This window comes from Pieris napi, chromosome 4, assembly GCF_905475465.1.
Source record: "Pieris napi chromosome 4, ilPieNapi1.2, whole genome shotgun sequence".
In the NCBI taxonomy this organism is placed as follows: domain Eukaryota; kingdom Metazoa; phylum Arthropoda; class Insecta; order Lepidoptera; family Pieridae; genus Pieris; species Pieris napi.
In genome coordinates, this window is record NC_062237.1 from 4,059,014 (window position 1) to 4,074,425 (window position 15,412).

The following is a 15,412-nucleotide window of genomic DNA, read 5'->3' on the forward strand; positions in this document are numbered from 1 at the left end:
ATATATAGGAATAACTACAAATGAGAAATAAGTTATAGAAATTTCATAATTATTTTTCATAAAGTAAGAAAATGAAAAAGTGTTGAGGAGAATTTGGAAAAATATATGAATTTTTCATTTAATTCGAACGCTAAAGCTCGAGATTCTTGTCTATGTCCATTTTAACATTATATAATATTTCCTTAATGATCTAGTTGATAACGTCTCGAGATTTATGAGTAGATGAAGCAGATAACATTTTATTACCAATAAATTGTGATACAAAAGTAATTAATTTAAGTCTTAAACGTGATGTGAAACTATTAGATTTTCACACTACTCATAACAAACAATTTACACCTGCGAGAACAAATCATTTTTTGTCTGTCATAAAAACACCGTGTCCTTTCCACATACAAAGGTGTTTTTATATAAAGCTTTTGTCTCTTGACAAAGGTACCTGTCTATTTGAAACAATATCACAACAAATTGCACTGCAAGGTGCTTTTAGACTAATACGTGACAATATATATTTTCTCTTAAATAACTCTGTCAACAATATAATTTCTTAGGTAGCCGCAAAAACACGTTATTCATAAACGAACGTTACCTGACCGCTGATTGCGATCGTAAAAACGAACTTCCTGACACGCAAATTACAGACGGAATAAAATAATTTGTGTTAAATTATAGTCATAACGTCAAAACTTAATTCAGGTTCTTTATTCAAGATTTTTTTTTAATAAACACAGCTCCGAAAATGATACCAAAATTAAGAGATTCCAAAACCCTCCAAACCATAAACTTAAAATGACAATGGATAATAAATATTGATAATGTAGATAACAAGTACTACAATGAACAATTACTTCACATAAAAATAATAAAAATTGCTCAAAATGCAAGTATAGTGAATGAAATATTCCACATATAAATAAATAATGAAATGGACCTTTCTATTACATGTTAAATTAATTTGTAGATTTTTAAGTGTGTGTTTTAGAGATCAAACCCATTTTTCATTTGTTTTATTGTTGATTATTGAATCAACCACTTATCACATTACTAGAAGTAAAGATAAATCAATCTTTTACAAGATATACTAAATAGAATTTATGAATCACTTCATTATTAACAATACTTTAAAATGGCTTCTCATTATTAAGACTTATTACATACGTAATAATAAAACAGATTATTATCACGGTTGATTACACAATTTTAGAGCATTACCCAAAATGGTTTCTAATAATCCATTAATTGAGTAGGTGGTATAGCAATTAACGCATTTTAAAGCTTTAGCATATACGCCGACTTAATAAAGCAATTCACTACCTGGATCTCACCCACCTCCAAGGTGACTTTTTGCTTATCTTTTTATTTTTGTGTTCGAATGAAACCTCTTTGTGTGGTCGAATTTTTTAGAAACTTCCTAATTAATCAATAATTGTATTCTGTGATCGTTCATCAATACTCTAATTTGATATTACGAAAAGTTTTATTACATTCCACCAATATTAAGACATTTATTACAAACAAAAACGCACACACATAAATACACCTAATAACAATAATCAAAGAAAAAAAAAGAAAAAATATAATGAGAGATAACAATTTTTTTTTTCCCTTTTCCCTTATAGTACCTACAAGGTTCGTTTTAAGTGTGTAATGCGTGTGTGCTGTGGTTGTAATTGGCCCTGGCTCAGCATTATGCTGAGGAGCAGACAGATCCACAGTGCTGGTCATTCTGTCAGAGACCACAGCAGCTAGTTTGCGCATCAGTCGCATAAAAAGAAAAATAATGTTATAATACTAATACTTAGTAAGAAAAAAAAAATATATTAAGGTCTGTATTGTGACCTTGCATAGTATGAATTTTGACACATATTCCATAATTCCATTGAGTTTCCTACTATTCCATAAAACGAGTTAGCCTTGTTTATTAATATGTAGTTATTAAATAAGTCTTTAGTATAAAGAATATTCATTATTGTTTCAACATTTTCAACTCTATTACAATATAACTATCAAATAAGAAGAATTTACCTTTTTATACATTATTAGCGCATCCTAATATGCTATTTATAAGTCACATCGGTACAAGTAATTATTTCTGAAATCCTTCACATAAAGTCGTTGCCTTTTTTAATTTTGTCCACTTAAATATGTGAGTGTGGCCAGTTAAAAGCTCAGCCTCCGTTACCTGTGAGTTGCGACAAGTGGATACCATCACGTAGCGCTATTGTTCCCACACGACCCCCTCTGCCCACCTGATTGTTCGGCCACGTCTTATGTTCAAAATAAATCGCCGGTCGCCTTTGTGTGACTGCTTATGCGTTTTCTAAAATATTATTTATAAGTCTGGTTGGCGTCACGTAACAATTACTTGTGAATTGTAATATCAAGAGAGATATAAAAAAGTTATAAAACTTAACAGCTAGGTACGCCAAACTCGCTGCCAAATTTCAAGAAATATTTTATATAATAATTATCATTTACTTAAAAATACAAGGTTTAAACAGATTTTTATACGAAATCTATTTACTAGAGATTTCATAAGTGTAGGTGTGTTTAGGATATATCTTCTCAGGAACACTAATATTTAAAAGAAGCATAATATGAAAACATAACTCGTAATTTAGGTTTAAACTTAAATTGTGCCAAAAATAATGACAATGTCTCAAAACAAACAGTACGTAGGATAAAGTGCGTGTCATGAGCGCAACGGCCTTAGCCAGGGCCGCCCAGAGCAAGGCAGACGCCACTGCTGCGCCGCCATGGGAAAATCAGGCTTCGCCGGCCCCTCCGAGCCCCATTGGTCCGCCCGTAGCCGCCCCGCTCCCCACCAACGCCGATAAATACGACGCCGCACCGCGCATCACTTCATTCCTCGCTCGCTATCCGTCAGACGTACGCGTTACGTGTCTCAGTGTTTATTAGTGTACGTGTGCAGTGACAATCACGATGAAAGCCATAACGGCAGTGTGCGCAACTGGAGCGTCAGTACCGGCAATCGCCAGCGGTCGGATTCAGAGGCACAGGGATGGAGAGAACGCTGAAATTCAGATGTACCTATCCAAACTTCAAGACCTGGTCCCCTTCATGCCTAAGAACCGACGGATTTCAAAGCTGGAAGTAATTCAACATGTGATCGATTACATTTGTGACTTGCAAACCGCTTTGGAGAACCACCCTGCGGTTGGTCAATTCGAGGCGGAGGCTGCATTAGCGCCTGCGTGTACCTCACCCCCGAAGCCTCGTCGCCGCCCGCTCGGCCCCAGACCAGCCCCAAACACAATTCTTCCCGCTGAGAGATCCCCTATAACATTAACAACACAACAAATTAGTCATACGGTAAGTTTTATTTATATTTCAATTTAATTTTTGGTTATTTTAATTCTTTTGACCGTAAGTAAGTAATATTTAGGTAAATAGAGGGATTCTTACATCAAAACAAACAGTATTATGCGTCGAAAATTGTATAAAGACTTTTTAAATTTCCAACCAGCGCAACGCTCGAATAGATGTTGCATAAAAAGTTAATGAAATCGGTCGTGTCGGTGTTTTTGCTGCGCACACCTGCGTATTTCGCAAGCGCCGCGCGGGACGGTAAAAGCGGAGATGCTGATAGTTTCACAACAAAACGTGACGTACATTAACAATTGTTTTAAACGTAATATATCTTAGTGTACGCTAATAGGTCCCGTATTTATGTACGTGCGACAATTCAATCGCTTAAAGCGTTTAGAGTAATTTTATGCCAGCAAATAGCTGCAATGCAAGGCTTTATAATCAATCTGAATATAATTTATGCATCTCTTAGTGTTGAAAAGTTAATAACTTCAGAATACGTTTTGATGTAATAACTGCAAGGTAGGTAAACAAGAAGTTAATCTAGTCCGCTATCCGCGTGCGTGACTGTTTTGAATTTCAGCCTTGAAATGAGCCACCTGCGCCGGCGCCGCGTAAACGACCGTGTACTGACACAATCTGAATATTCAACACGTATTTATTCTACTTGGTTTGCCATTCCGCACTACACCTGCGTGATTGCCATTTCGCTAGTTTTCCTAATTACCTCGTCTCGCCGTTTTGGATCACACTAACGACTCTACATCTACTAATCATTATGGCACCGCCGTCGGATAATTACATTCAGTAAATCACTCATTGCTTTAGCTCTAGAATGACTCAGTTGTTAAAGCAATAAACGTTCTTTTAATATCTAAAATGCAGCGCAATGAGATTGCTATGTCGCGGTCGATGTCTGAGCAGGTGCATATCGAAGGATTTATATGTACGGCTCGCTACAAGCCCCCGGCGCAATGCGTGCTCGTTAATACTTGGTCGCGCCACGTAAATTTTAATCACTGCCAGTTGCTGGTAATGTTCAAAACAAACGTGATTTAGGAGACACAAGCTGCCGCGCAGAATCTAAGAAGAAAGTACACAACGTTCACATTTGTCTGCGTAAAATTTACAACTCATCATCTATACTCTATTTTTAATTTGGCTGTAGGCTACATTATTAAAAACAGTACTGTATATGTAATGACTATATTTTACTTGAAAATAATCGACGGCATAGTAACGATACCGCCGCAGGCGCCGGCATCGCGCACGGCGCTCTATTTCATCGAACCCGATATTTACTAATACAACGGCTCAAGGAACTATCGGAATGTCGACTGATCTAACCACATTCTTGAATATAAAATCAAACTCACAAGGACATCGAACACTTCGATTTCTCTGTATCGCGATGAACGACGTAGCAAACGGACGGGTGAAGTAAAAAAACATAAAAAACGAAGCTTAAATCGTGTCGGAATTTAAAGTAACGTCGTAGTCGTGATGTGGCATTTCACGACGATATCTCTGAAGGCATCTCTGTGCCACAAACCGCGGTCACGATCATACACCACGGGGCACTATCGCAAAACAAGCCCGTAAATTGTTCCCCGCAGCTGCCTCACGACCGTGGGACTTTGCAAACAAGTTAATCGCAACTTAAAATTTCATGTATCTCCTTTGTAACAGTTAAAATTTCAGATATTATGTACAATTACTCAATTTACCCTTTCACGACTGTAAATGCCAATACAAACGTGCTCAACCAAATTGACTTTTCGCTCCGATCGTAATAAGCAGTTAAGTACCAATAATAATGAAAGCTAGGCGTGTAATCCGGCGCAACACACCCTTTATACCACACAATGCTTACCACCCCATTCGGTTAACATAACCAACAATTTAAGGGCACTATTTTTATTCGCATTTTATACATTGTGCTCTGTCAGCGCCTTATAATCATGTTGCTGTAGATAATGCATTAAGATATATAAAAGATATTGGATCATTAAAGATTTCTTAATACTCTTGGTATAGTAATGCCTTACAAATTGGTTTGAAGGCACTGGCCGCCTCCCACGCACCGCGTCTCAGTCAGCGATCAAGACAAGCAACGCTAACGCCAGGTGTCCACGCCCACGCTCGCCGCTTACTCGCTCCTCTGAATAATATCTTTGTCTCCTAACCTCACGCATAAATCGCGCACGTGAAAGTTTTACGATCACCTTTATGTTTCTCCGAACGCATAAACTTAAGAAGCCTCCGAGTAGACAATGCAACACGGCGAAATGGGTTTGCACGTGCATCAATTTCTCCGATCACGGATTCCATCGACACGATCGATCGAGGGCATTGTGCGGGTAACGGTCTCATCACAGCTGCGTGTGACTACACGTGACGGCGCCCGCCGGTGGCGGATAGCTAAATAAATGCAATGTACCTATTCATTATCCGACAATGCTCCTCTCATAAAAGGATTTCACGTGTTCACTCGCGAAGTCCCGATCGGGACATGTGTGCTCTCCCTTCAGTATGTCCGTAAATAGGGTTTGCCCACGTGCAGCGGTTGCTCAGCTGTGCCGCGGATGTGCAAAGACGGGAAACGGTAATCAAACACTTACCAATCCTGATATGTGTACTGGTCACAGCGCTTCTGATTACTAACAAACCGTATCAAATATTTTTACACCAATTTATAACATGTGTCCTCGGCACGGCATGTGTCAATTGAATCAAATTGGGGTAGAATAGGCTTATTGACCGGACACTAATGAATTAAAACAGTGTTGAAACACAGCACATATGCGCTGACAGATGGCCGGACGCAGGCGGGATGTGTATAGGCCACCCGATACACTCGCAATACTCAATCAGTAATAACGTTAATTGATTATAATTAATATAGGGGCTAATCTTAATCATTTACCTACTTGTGTATGATACTTATATAACTTTTCTTTTGTTACAGACTCCAGACAAACAAGAGCAGTTGGACAGGCCGTCGTGCTAAGTTAGATTAAGAACAATTAATTTATGAAGATGAAAATATTATATCTCGAAGTGCATACACTTCGGAGGCGCGGTTCGATGGGCCCAATCCTTGACGCCGTCAACCTCAAGTATCAGTTCCAGTGAAAATCATCTATCTCATGATGATATCCTAAGTTCGATCTCGTTTTGATCAATAAATAATTACTTAATTTCGTGGCATTATGCAGAAAACTAGAAGACTTTAGTATTGCAATGCAAAAATCACCGCCAACACATCTGCGAGGTGGCGATTTGTTTTGTTATAATGTTTTATGTAAAAAGCTTTACTAGTTACTAATCTAGGCGATGTTTGTGAACACATTTGTAAATAATGTTATGTTGAGTCGTTCACAGCATTTGTATTAAGTCACTTTCATATTGGAAATCAGAAACAGCACGATAAATTCGTACAAATTCTTGTCTATAGCGTAAAATTTTCAGCTTATTTTCTTATTCTTAAGTTTAAACGATGCTTCCATTTATATCAAAGATGTAAATCGATTTTAAGTTGATTTACCTATATTATTTTATTTTAAGTTAAAATTTTGAGTGTGATTTTGCATGGCAACTTCGTTGCTACATAGAATATGGGTTTATTGGTTTGAGTACATGACGCGATAATCTATCCTTAATTTATAAATATATGCGTGATGTACATAACTAATATGTAAATAGTATCAAATTAAAAATATATTAAACATTTAGCAGAAATTATAAAGATTGGAGACCTTTTTATGATTTATTGACTAAGGTGAAAATGCTTTAATTATCTTAAATGGTGTATTATGATTTAGACTGTTGTAGTTTTAGTTATCGTGGGATATGTTTGCTAGTGGTCAAATATATTGTTAAAATATAGATATTGGAAATGGCACTCATTCTTATATCACATTGGTTGTATTTCTCAATGTGTAATAGTTTTATAGTAATGAGTGTCAGTTCATTCAAGAGCCAGTAATATTTGGCAGCTAATATCGTAATCCTGTCACAAATTGTTATTACACTTCTTCGATTTCCATGTTTCCTTTTAAATTTCGCACTGATTTTGTATAATCTACATGAACAGAAAAATATAAAATATTACAATATAGCAAATCGTTTTTCTTTCCACCCTTTTAAATAAGACTAAAATGAAGTTAAAGAAGAAGAAAAGTTATATTAAAAACTACATAAAATTAAGTCTTGATAAATATGACGAATTTAAATATGAATTTTTATGGCATTTTTTATATGATTAGTCACATTTTGAATAGGTACAGTAAACATTTTATAAATAACTAAGGAAATATCCGTATCACAACCACATAAAACATTTATATGACAATGAAATTTAAGATAAAATTGTGTAAAATCAAATTGTTGTTGAAAACAACATTTCTCCTTATTTTTATCTGCGTATGCTTTTAATTTTCATTGCTATAATTTTAACTTACCGTTTAATGCTTTTGAATATTCTATTTTTTCTTGCCAGCTACAAATAGTATACATTTAGGCATCTATAATAACATATCAGTATATTTGTCTGCACTAATATTACAATAATAGATTTTTTACGTTTGTACCAAAACTGACTATAAAAATTCTTTCAGTATCATAGGCCATATTTATTTTAAAAATTAAAGGCCAAGGGTTCGATGGGGGACAGGCCGCTAGTATATGTTTAACTTCAAGAATATTGAAAAACGTTTAAATCTAGTCAAGTAGACATAAACGGATGCAAAGATCACGCGATTGCATCACAGCCAATTATCGCGACTACAATATTTGGTCAGCTGCGTGCTAAACATTCAACATTATTTAAACACCATTCAAAAATCAACCTTCCATATTAACAATAAAGCTTAAAATCCTATGAAAAAGTATTTTGTATATAACGAGGAAAATTGAGCTGTAATAGTAAGAAATAGAGAATATTTTTCGTTGGTTTACAAACTACGAAATTATAAGCGTTTGCTAAACATTAGCTCAATGTCGTCAGCGTTAAACAATACGGTTAATTGCTATTGTAAGGTAGGTGAATTGAGGTAAATAAAAAAAGAACGCGCGACCCTGCCAGGATTCGAACCTGGAATCTTCTGATCCGTAGTCAGACGCGTTATCCGTTGCGCCACAGGGCCGATGTTAAACGCGTTGAAAATTGACTTTAAATTCTGGATCTATTTAAAAATAAACTTCCTATTACACACTTTAAATTTTTTGTGCTTAGTATTTCACGTAACGTTTTTACTATACTTTGTTGTATAAACTATAAAAGTGTTCAGTTACCAGCTCAATTTTGACAATAGAAAAATTTCATACTTAATTTTAGTATAAAATATAATAGTAAAAATCACGTTTTTATTACAGGTGATAGTGTCGCTGATAAGAGATTTATATTTGTTGTAACATATTATTGGTATACATTGACTGTCTACGGGAAAACGATATTATACAATTTGAATCTTGCTTTTTGTGTGATTACTTAATACTGAGCATAATGTTTGTGAAACGAATTGGTTAAACCTTACTTAAGTTTAAATAGTTTGATTCCCAAGGAAATTGGGTTAAGATACACAGTTTTTTAATTTCTGAGATTTCCTCCGTATTTCTATAACTCAAAATACAGTCTAGAAGGGGAAGTCCCTTGGAGGGCCTGGAAGACATCTCTTATTTGTTGGATTATTTTTTTTAATTACTGTGCTTTTAGCACTTAGTTGTTATTTAGTTATTATAATAAATAAAAAATGCATATGTAACGTGTTAAATACGTAAATTAACACCTGTATTACCTACTTGATTGTTATTATGGTCGGAACTCTTGCCCGGATCTCGGCAAAGATTGTTATTATTAACTTGATTGATGTCCACTTATTACATTTTTTCTATGAAGTTGAAATATGATATTGTAGTGTATATTATATATGAGCTTGCTATATTAATAGGCTGATTTAAGAGGCTTATGCGTGATCCCTATCCCAGAGGTCGTGCGTTCGAATCACTTCTATGCGCCAATGGAATTTTCTTCTATATGCGCGATTAGGACGGTGTAGTCAAATAATGTGAAGAAAGTGGGATGTCTTAAACGCATAGATCGATGACATGTGTCTAGACACAGAAAGCTGATCGCCTACTAATTGTCTATAAAATAAAATAAACGGATGCAATCTGAGGCCAAGACCCATTTAAGGTTGTAGCGCCACTGGATTATTATTATGATTTAAGTTGTGCTTTCGAAATTGTGTATCATACACAGAGCAAATGAAAGATTTTTAATGTTTTAAAACAGACTTTTGATACCTTGCCTTGTTCTCTGTGTATAAAATTACGTTTCATTAAACATTGCTAGAATTTTGCAATTTTAATTAGAAGCGCAAAAGCTAGTAAGATATATTGTTATAACTTCCTCGCTGTCTATGGATCCGAAACTAAAATCCATTACTTAGTTTTGTGTGACTGTGTTGAAATTGTGAGGAGACGATGGAATTTTTATTTATAGCTACTATGTAAAGTTATCTAGGTACTAAATATCGCAGCGCAATTAAACCACATTTTATAAGTTTCTCAAGATCATTGCACTATTTTCTTACGTAAGTAATCTCAATGCTTTCTACAAAAATACTTTTCAGCAAGTGTGACCAGCTATAATATAAAATTGGGAAAGACACGCTCTTGTCTGGTCATCTATTTCCATACTAATCCAACTGCAGTCCGTCTAGTGTTTTGTTTCTAGTAGTCTTACGTAAAAACAAACGAAGGCCACAAAGAACTCCGTTATTATTATCACAAGCGGATCGAATCGAGTGCGTTGGTTTTATCGTCTCGATAAGGCAAATACGATTGCACAGGTGTACCCGCACCGAGTGTCGACCTTAGAACTTCTCAGAATAACGTAATCAGTACAATTCTATAAACTTTACGTAACTTTTATAATTAGGCATGTGTAATGCTGATAATAGTAGGTATATTGTGAAGCCATTTCATAGATTAAAGTCCCGAAACTCCTCAATAGTATTAGGTGTAGCCATAAATATGTTGTTTCTTTCGTAATGTTTTAGTTATGGTGATAGGTTTTGATTACCATTATATCTCCTTGGGTTATAAACCATGTGCGTTACTTAACCTGCCCTGCGATTCTGTAACTCACTTTTCGAACTCACACAGCGGTTTTTGCATCGGTAGCCCGGTCATTTTAGACAATTGAAATAAAGAAAATTCCGACAAAGCCAAATCTTCGTAGAGACCTTAGGTTTACCACAAGGAATAAAGTGTCAAAAGTCCCCATCAGTCCCATGTGAGCTTAGGGACTTATTCGGGGTCCAAGGTCAAAATTTTAGGTTTTTTGGATTTTTCTCGAAAACGGTAAGTTTTATCGAAAAGTACCTCAGAGCAAAGTTGTAGATCTTAAAATTTTCTATAAAAATGGTATCTATGATTTTTTCTCTAAGACCCACTATTTCCCAGATATTGCGCTTGTAAGAATCACGTTCTACATAATATGCACACATTTCCTCACCACCTGTGAGGTAGTGTACTCGGCGCGTTTTTTTTTAACGTGATATCCCCGGTAGGCCTATTCCACGAACCTTTCTGACGTTATTTTCAGGAACAATAATTATTTAATAGTATGAAGATTATTGATATGGGTTACTGAGTTTAACTGTCGTTCAAACTTTTTTTTATTACTTTAATCTGACTCATACTCTTCATATTATTCAACTTCAACAATCATGTTTTCTTCAATTTCTTTTTGTTCTTCTTCTTCTCCTTCCTGTTGATAAGCGCTTAGAAATTGTTCAAATGAAGATGAATCAGTTGTCTCTTCATCAAAATCACATGAATCTTCCTCTCTTTTATTTAATTGAACATTTGAGCAAGAGACACCTTGGCAATTGGTACACGCTGGAGAACACTGCAACCCTACTTTTTTACAGCCACATTTGGCACTACAACCTTTCTTGCAATTGCAAAAAATAGTGTTAAGAAGTTTTTCTGGAGCAGGGGGCAGTAAAGTTCGAATCGGTTCCAAAGTCTTATTTATCAATTTCCAACCCCAGTCTTCAGGGTTCAGTTCATTGCCTTGCCATGTCTGAACTTGATAGTATACTCGAAACAAATGTTGACTAGCAGATGCCTATGTTGGAGGAAGACAAGATAGCTGTACTTGCTTTTTGTTTCGTGTATTTTTTACAAATGTTAAATATCTGTACGTATCTATGCAATCAATTTTTTTGGAGCTCCATAAACCGCAAGAAGAAACCGAATTCCTTTAGTAATTAGTATTTGAGGTGAAGAATTAATTTCTGTAAATACTTTTGCGCAGTCAATCAAATCATTTTTTTTTCAAATAATTTTTAATACTGAATTTTTGCCCCTTCTAAACATTTCTGACGTAGTATCGCATCCGGTCATCGCATGTAAAAATAAAATAAAGTTTTGGCATTTTGGATAAGCTGATAAACTTTTAGAAGAATATATTTCTGTCCGTTGCTGCGCCTTCCCAGGTTATACTAATAATGTATTCATAAAAGAGACACGAGTAGGCATTTTTGCTTGCTTGAGTACCTAAATATGTATATACGTGGCATATGTGTGCATACTATGTAGAACATGATTCTTACAAGCGCAATATCTGGGAAATAGTGGGTCTTAGAGAAAAAATCATAGATACCATTTTTATAGAAAATTTTAAGATCTACAACTTTGCTCTGAGGTACTTTTCGATAAAACTTACCGTTTTCGAGAAAAATCCTAAAAACCTAAAATTTTGACCTTTGACCCCGAATAAGTCCCTAAGCTCACATGGGACTGATGGGGACTTTTGACACTTTATTCCTTGTGGTAAACCTAAGGTCTCTACGAAAATTTGGCTTTGTCGGAATTTTCTTTATTTGATCACTATTTTTATGTCTAAAATGACCGGGCTACGGCGGTCGCTCTCAAATCAGTCGTGAAGCAGTCATTTTATGATTTGGCATTCTAATAAACAATAAACTACAAGCTCCCACCTTTTCAGAATGTCAAATCATAAAATGACTGCTTCACGACTGATTTGAGAGCGACCGCCGATGCAAAAACCGCTGTGTGAGTTCGAAAAGTGAGTTACAGAATCGCAGGGCAGGTTTAACAGTATTGCAATATATGATGGGCGAAATACTTTTAAATATTAAAGAATTCGACATGCCCCTTAGTGATATATCTAACGTGATGATGAAATAATCGTTGAAAATGCAATTTCAAGTACTTAAAAAAAATAAAACTATTCATGATAAATAGGTTGTGAAAAAATTCATATATCGCTAGTCCCCACGCTAGGGAGTCCCTATGTTGTGGGTAACCAGATAACAATTAGTCAGTGGTACATGGTACATGTTTAAAATGGTTCTTTGAGAAATAGTAGGTTTAGTGTTAGAACTAACAAAAACACAAGTCCTATAAGACATTAAGTATGTTTGAACGTGTGAATATGTGAGTGTGTGAATAGGTGTGGCTGCGCATGTGTTTGAGAGTTAAGAGCTGTTATAAGCGTGCGCTGTGTCTGTGTTAATTTTTGGCACCTAAGAGTGATGCCAAGATACGTAATAAGGTCTGTGTAGATTCAAAATCCAATTCAGCTAGCGTAATTTTTATGTGATTTGTATCCGGATAGTTTGAATATCTCAGAATTAAACATTTGAAAATAATATTCTATGTTTTTTTTAAGAATATTAGAAAAAGTTATTGATATAGGGATTTTACGCTATGCTTATCAATTCAGAATAGAACTTTGGCCGCGGGTATTAAGATAAAAGTAATTTGTCTTTAAGTAGGTCAAACATTTAGCGTTCATATGCATATTAAACCTAATTCATTCGCTTCTTCATACAAAAATCAAAACAATTACTTTGTCAATTATTTATACGTCTTTCATCATATACATATCTAATGTACAGGAATGTTTCTATGATTGTACATTTCTTCTACATAAAGGTAATTGGACTAGGTACCCGTATAAATTGTATGTTATGTAGCATACAACGCAAAGGGCGGATTTTATATATACCTATTGCTCTTCCGACTTCATTCAAAAGGACACCAATAATAATCACATGTACGTTGTTATTTCCAATGACATTGAGGAATAATATGAAACCTTGTCAAGATTGAAAAGCGGCACAGTAGTTCCATGTATTCCTTTTTAAACAAATTTTACATCTTTATTGTTGTGTGTGTGTCTCTTCTTTTTTTTTTACTAATTCGACTGAATTACCTTTGCATAATATAAAGAAGAATGAAAATAAAAACAAAAAACTCAAAACAAGGTCGTAGAGCCATTTTGAGTGTATCAAAGAAACTAGAAATATTTTAGCTATACCTTGATCGACAAACCCCAGCTGTAAGGAAGTGAATGATTAACATATTACAGACAATACACCACTGCGCAAGTACACAGGTGTTACTACTGGCTTCTATCATTACAAGTGCGTCCTTATGTGCGTCCGATACATACTGTTTATGTGAAAAACAGCTAAATACCGCGACTATTACAAGGAAGTGCTTGAATACCTCTATTCCCTAAATTTATCTATTTAACCTAGAATACTTCAATTATTCATAAAAATCTAAAATTCGTTTTTTTTAATTCAATAACAAGTTACATTTATAGCAAATATTGGAGCCTGAACTAATACTAGGGAGACCCTTACATCAGAGTACTCCGCACCTCCAATGGTTTAATGAAATAGTAACTTTTACTTGAAATAGCAATTCAGTTTCTTCGTAGTATAGTGAACAAAGCCACTTGGTAATTAATGTTTTAATTTCGAATAATAGCTAAGGGTAAATATTAATGATCCCATTAAGTTTGTTGTTTAGCTGACTAAATAGATAAGAAAATTGGCGGTGTGAAAATTTGGTTTTACATTGATATACATATAATACATACAGAAGTACTTTGTTAAAGTGCATAAGAGTATGTTTATATCCATTATGGTTAATAGTTAGTAGTAAATTAAGCGAGATAATTATCTTTTTAATCATAGTATGGTCTAGACTCTAGAACAATTGACGACTATGTCTTAATTATCGGCCATAATCAATTCGAATTGACTAAAAATAATATTTCAATTTGATAGGAGCGATAGGAGTCAGAACACTTCTCCTTTTGGGAAGAATTGTAAGTTACCTAGGTCAGAGGCATGTTTTAAATAATATAAAAGTATAATTTACACTATTTATTAACACTTGCGTACAGCAGTATTATGCTAATTGAATAAATGTAGTTAATGCTATGCTATGCTAATTAATGCTGAGAAAGTGCTTGCGTCTGGCAATACTCTCTTGGCGACGATCGCCGCGCTTATAAAACTAAGAAAACCAGAACGAACGAATGTCTTGGCTCGTTGAAGAATTATTATGAAATTTATACGGTAAGTCAGCTCTTTTGTATGTAAAGAAGATAAAGCAACTTGTTTGTCCATCAAGTAAATACATAAAATTGAATATCAATACGCGGAACTCAAAGCGATACAGTTCCGTCGCGGTCGTTGTATTATATTGATAATAATTTCTAATATATAGCAATGGAACAGGTGGTGAAGCAGGTGTTTGCACTTGCGTAGTATGTGTGCACTGACGCTGATAAGAATATTGATAAGAACCTTTGTAATCCTTAAAGCCCTCTATCATGTTTATAAGATATCGGTGCTCTATTTAATAAGACATACCTATGTGCGCGTAAGCAATGTTATATTTGCAATACTTTATATATGTTTAGTGGATTGGATGACAGCGGCAATGAACATCAAACGTTCCTCCCGTATTAAATAATAAACTAGTATTCTGATTTCTGTTGCGTTTAATTTTCACGTTACGATTTAAGGTTAAGTAGCCGTTAATCTGCAGTTACTTTTATTGCAAATATATTTACTAAACAATTTACAAAACTCTTCTAAATCAATTGTTTTTAACTGAAGTACTTTTTTGCAGTGCCGCGCAGTAATCGATTAGAAAAGTACAATCTCGGCTACGTCGACTCGCAAGACAAATGTGTACCTATATAAAAATAAAAATAAAAATCTGAAGGGTACAAATAACA

The 15,412-nt window shown here is 34.9% G+C and overlaps 1 non-coding gene across 1 annotated transcript; it reads right to left on the reverse strand.

Moving 5' to 3' along the window:
- Nucleotides 1-8,404: 8,404 nt before the first annotated feature.
- On the reverse strand, nt 8,405-8,477 carry Trnar-acg. Its single transcript has one exon. It is a non-coding gene; the product is annotated as a tRNA-Arg (tRNA).
- Between the last annotated feature and the right edge of the window lie 6,935 nt (nt 8,478-15,412).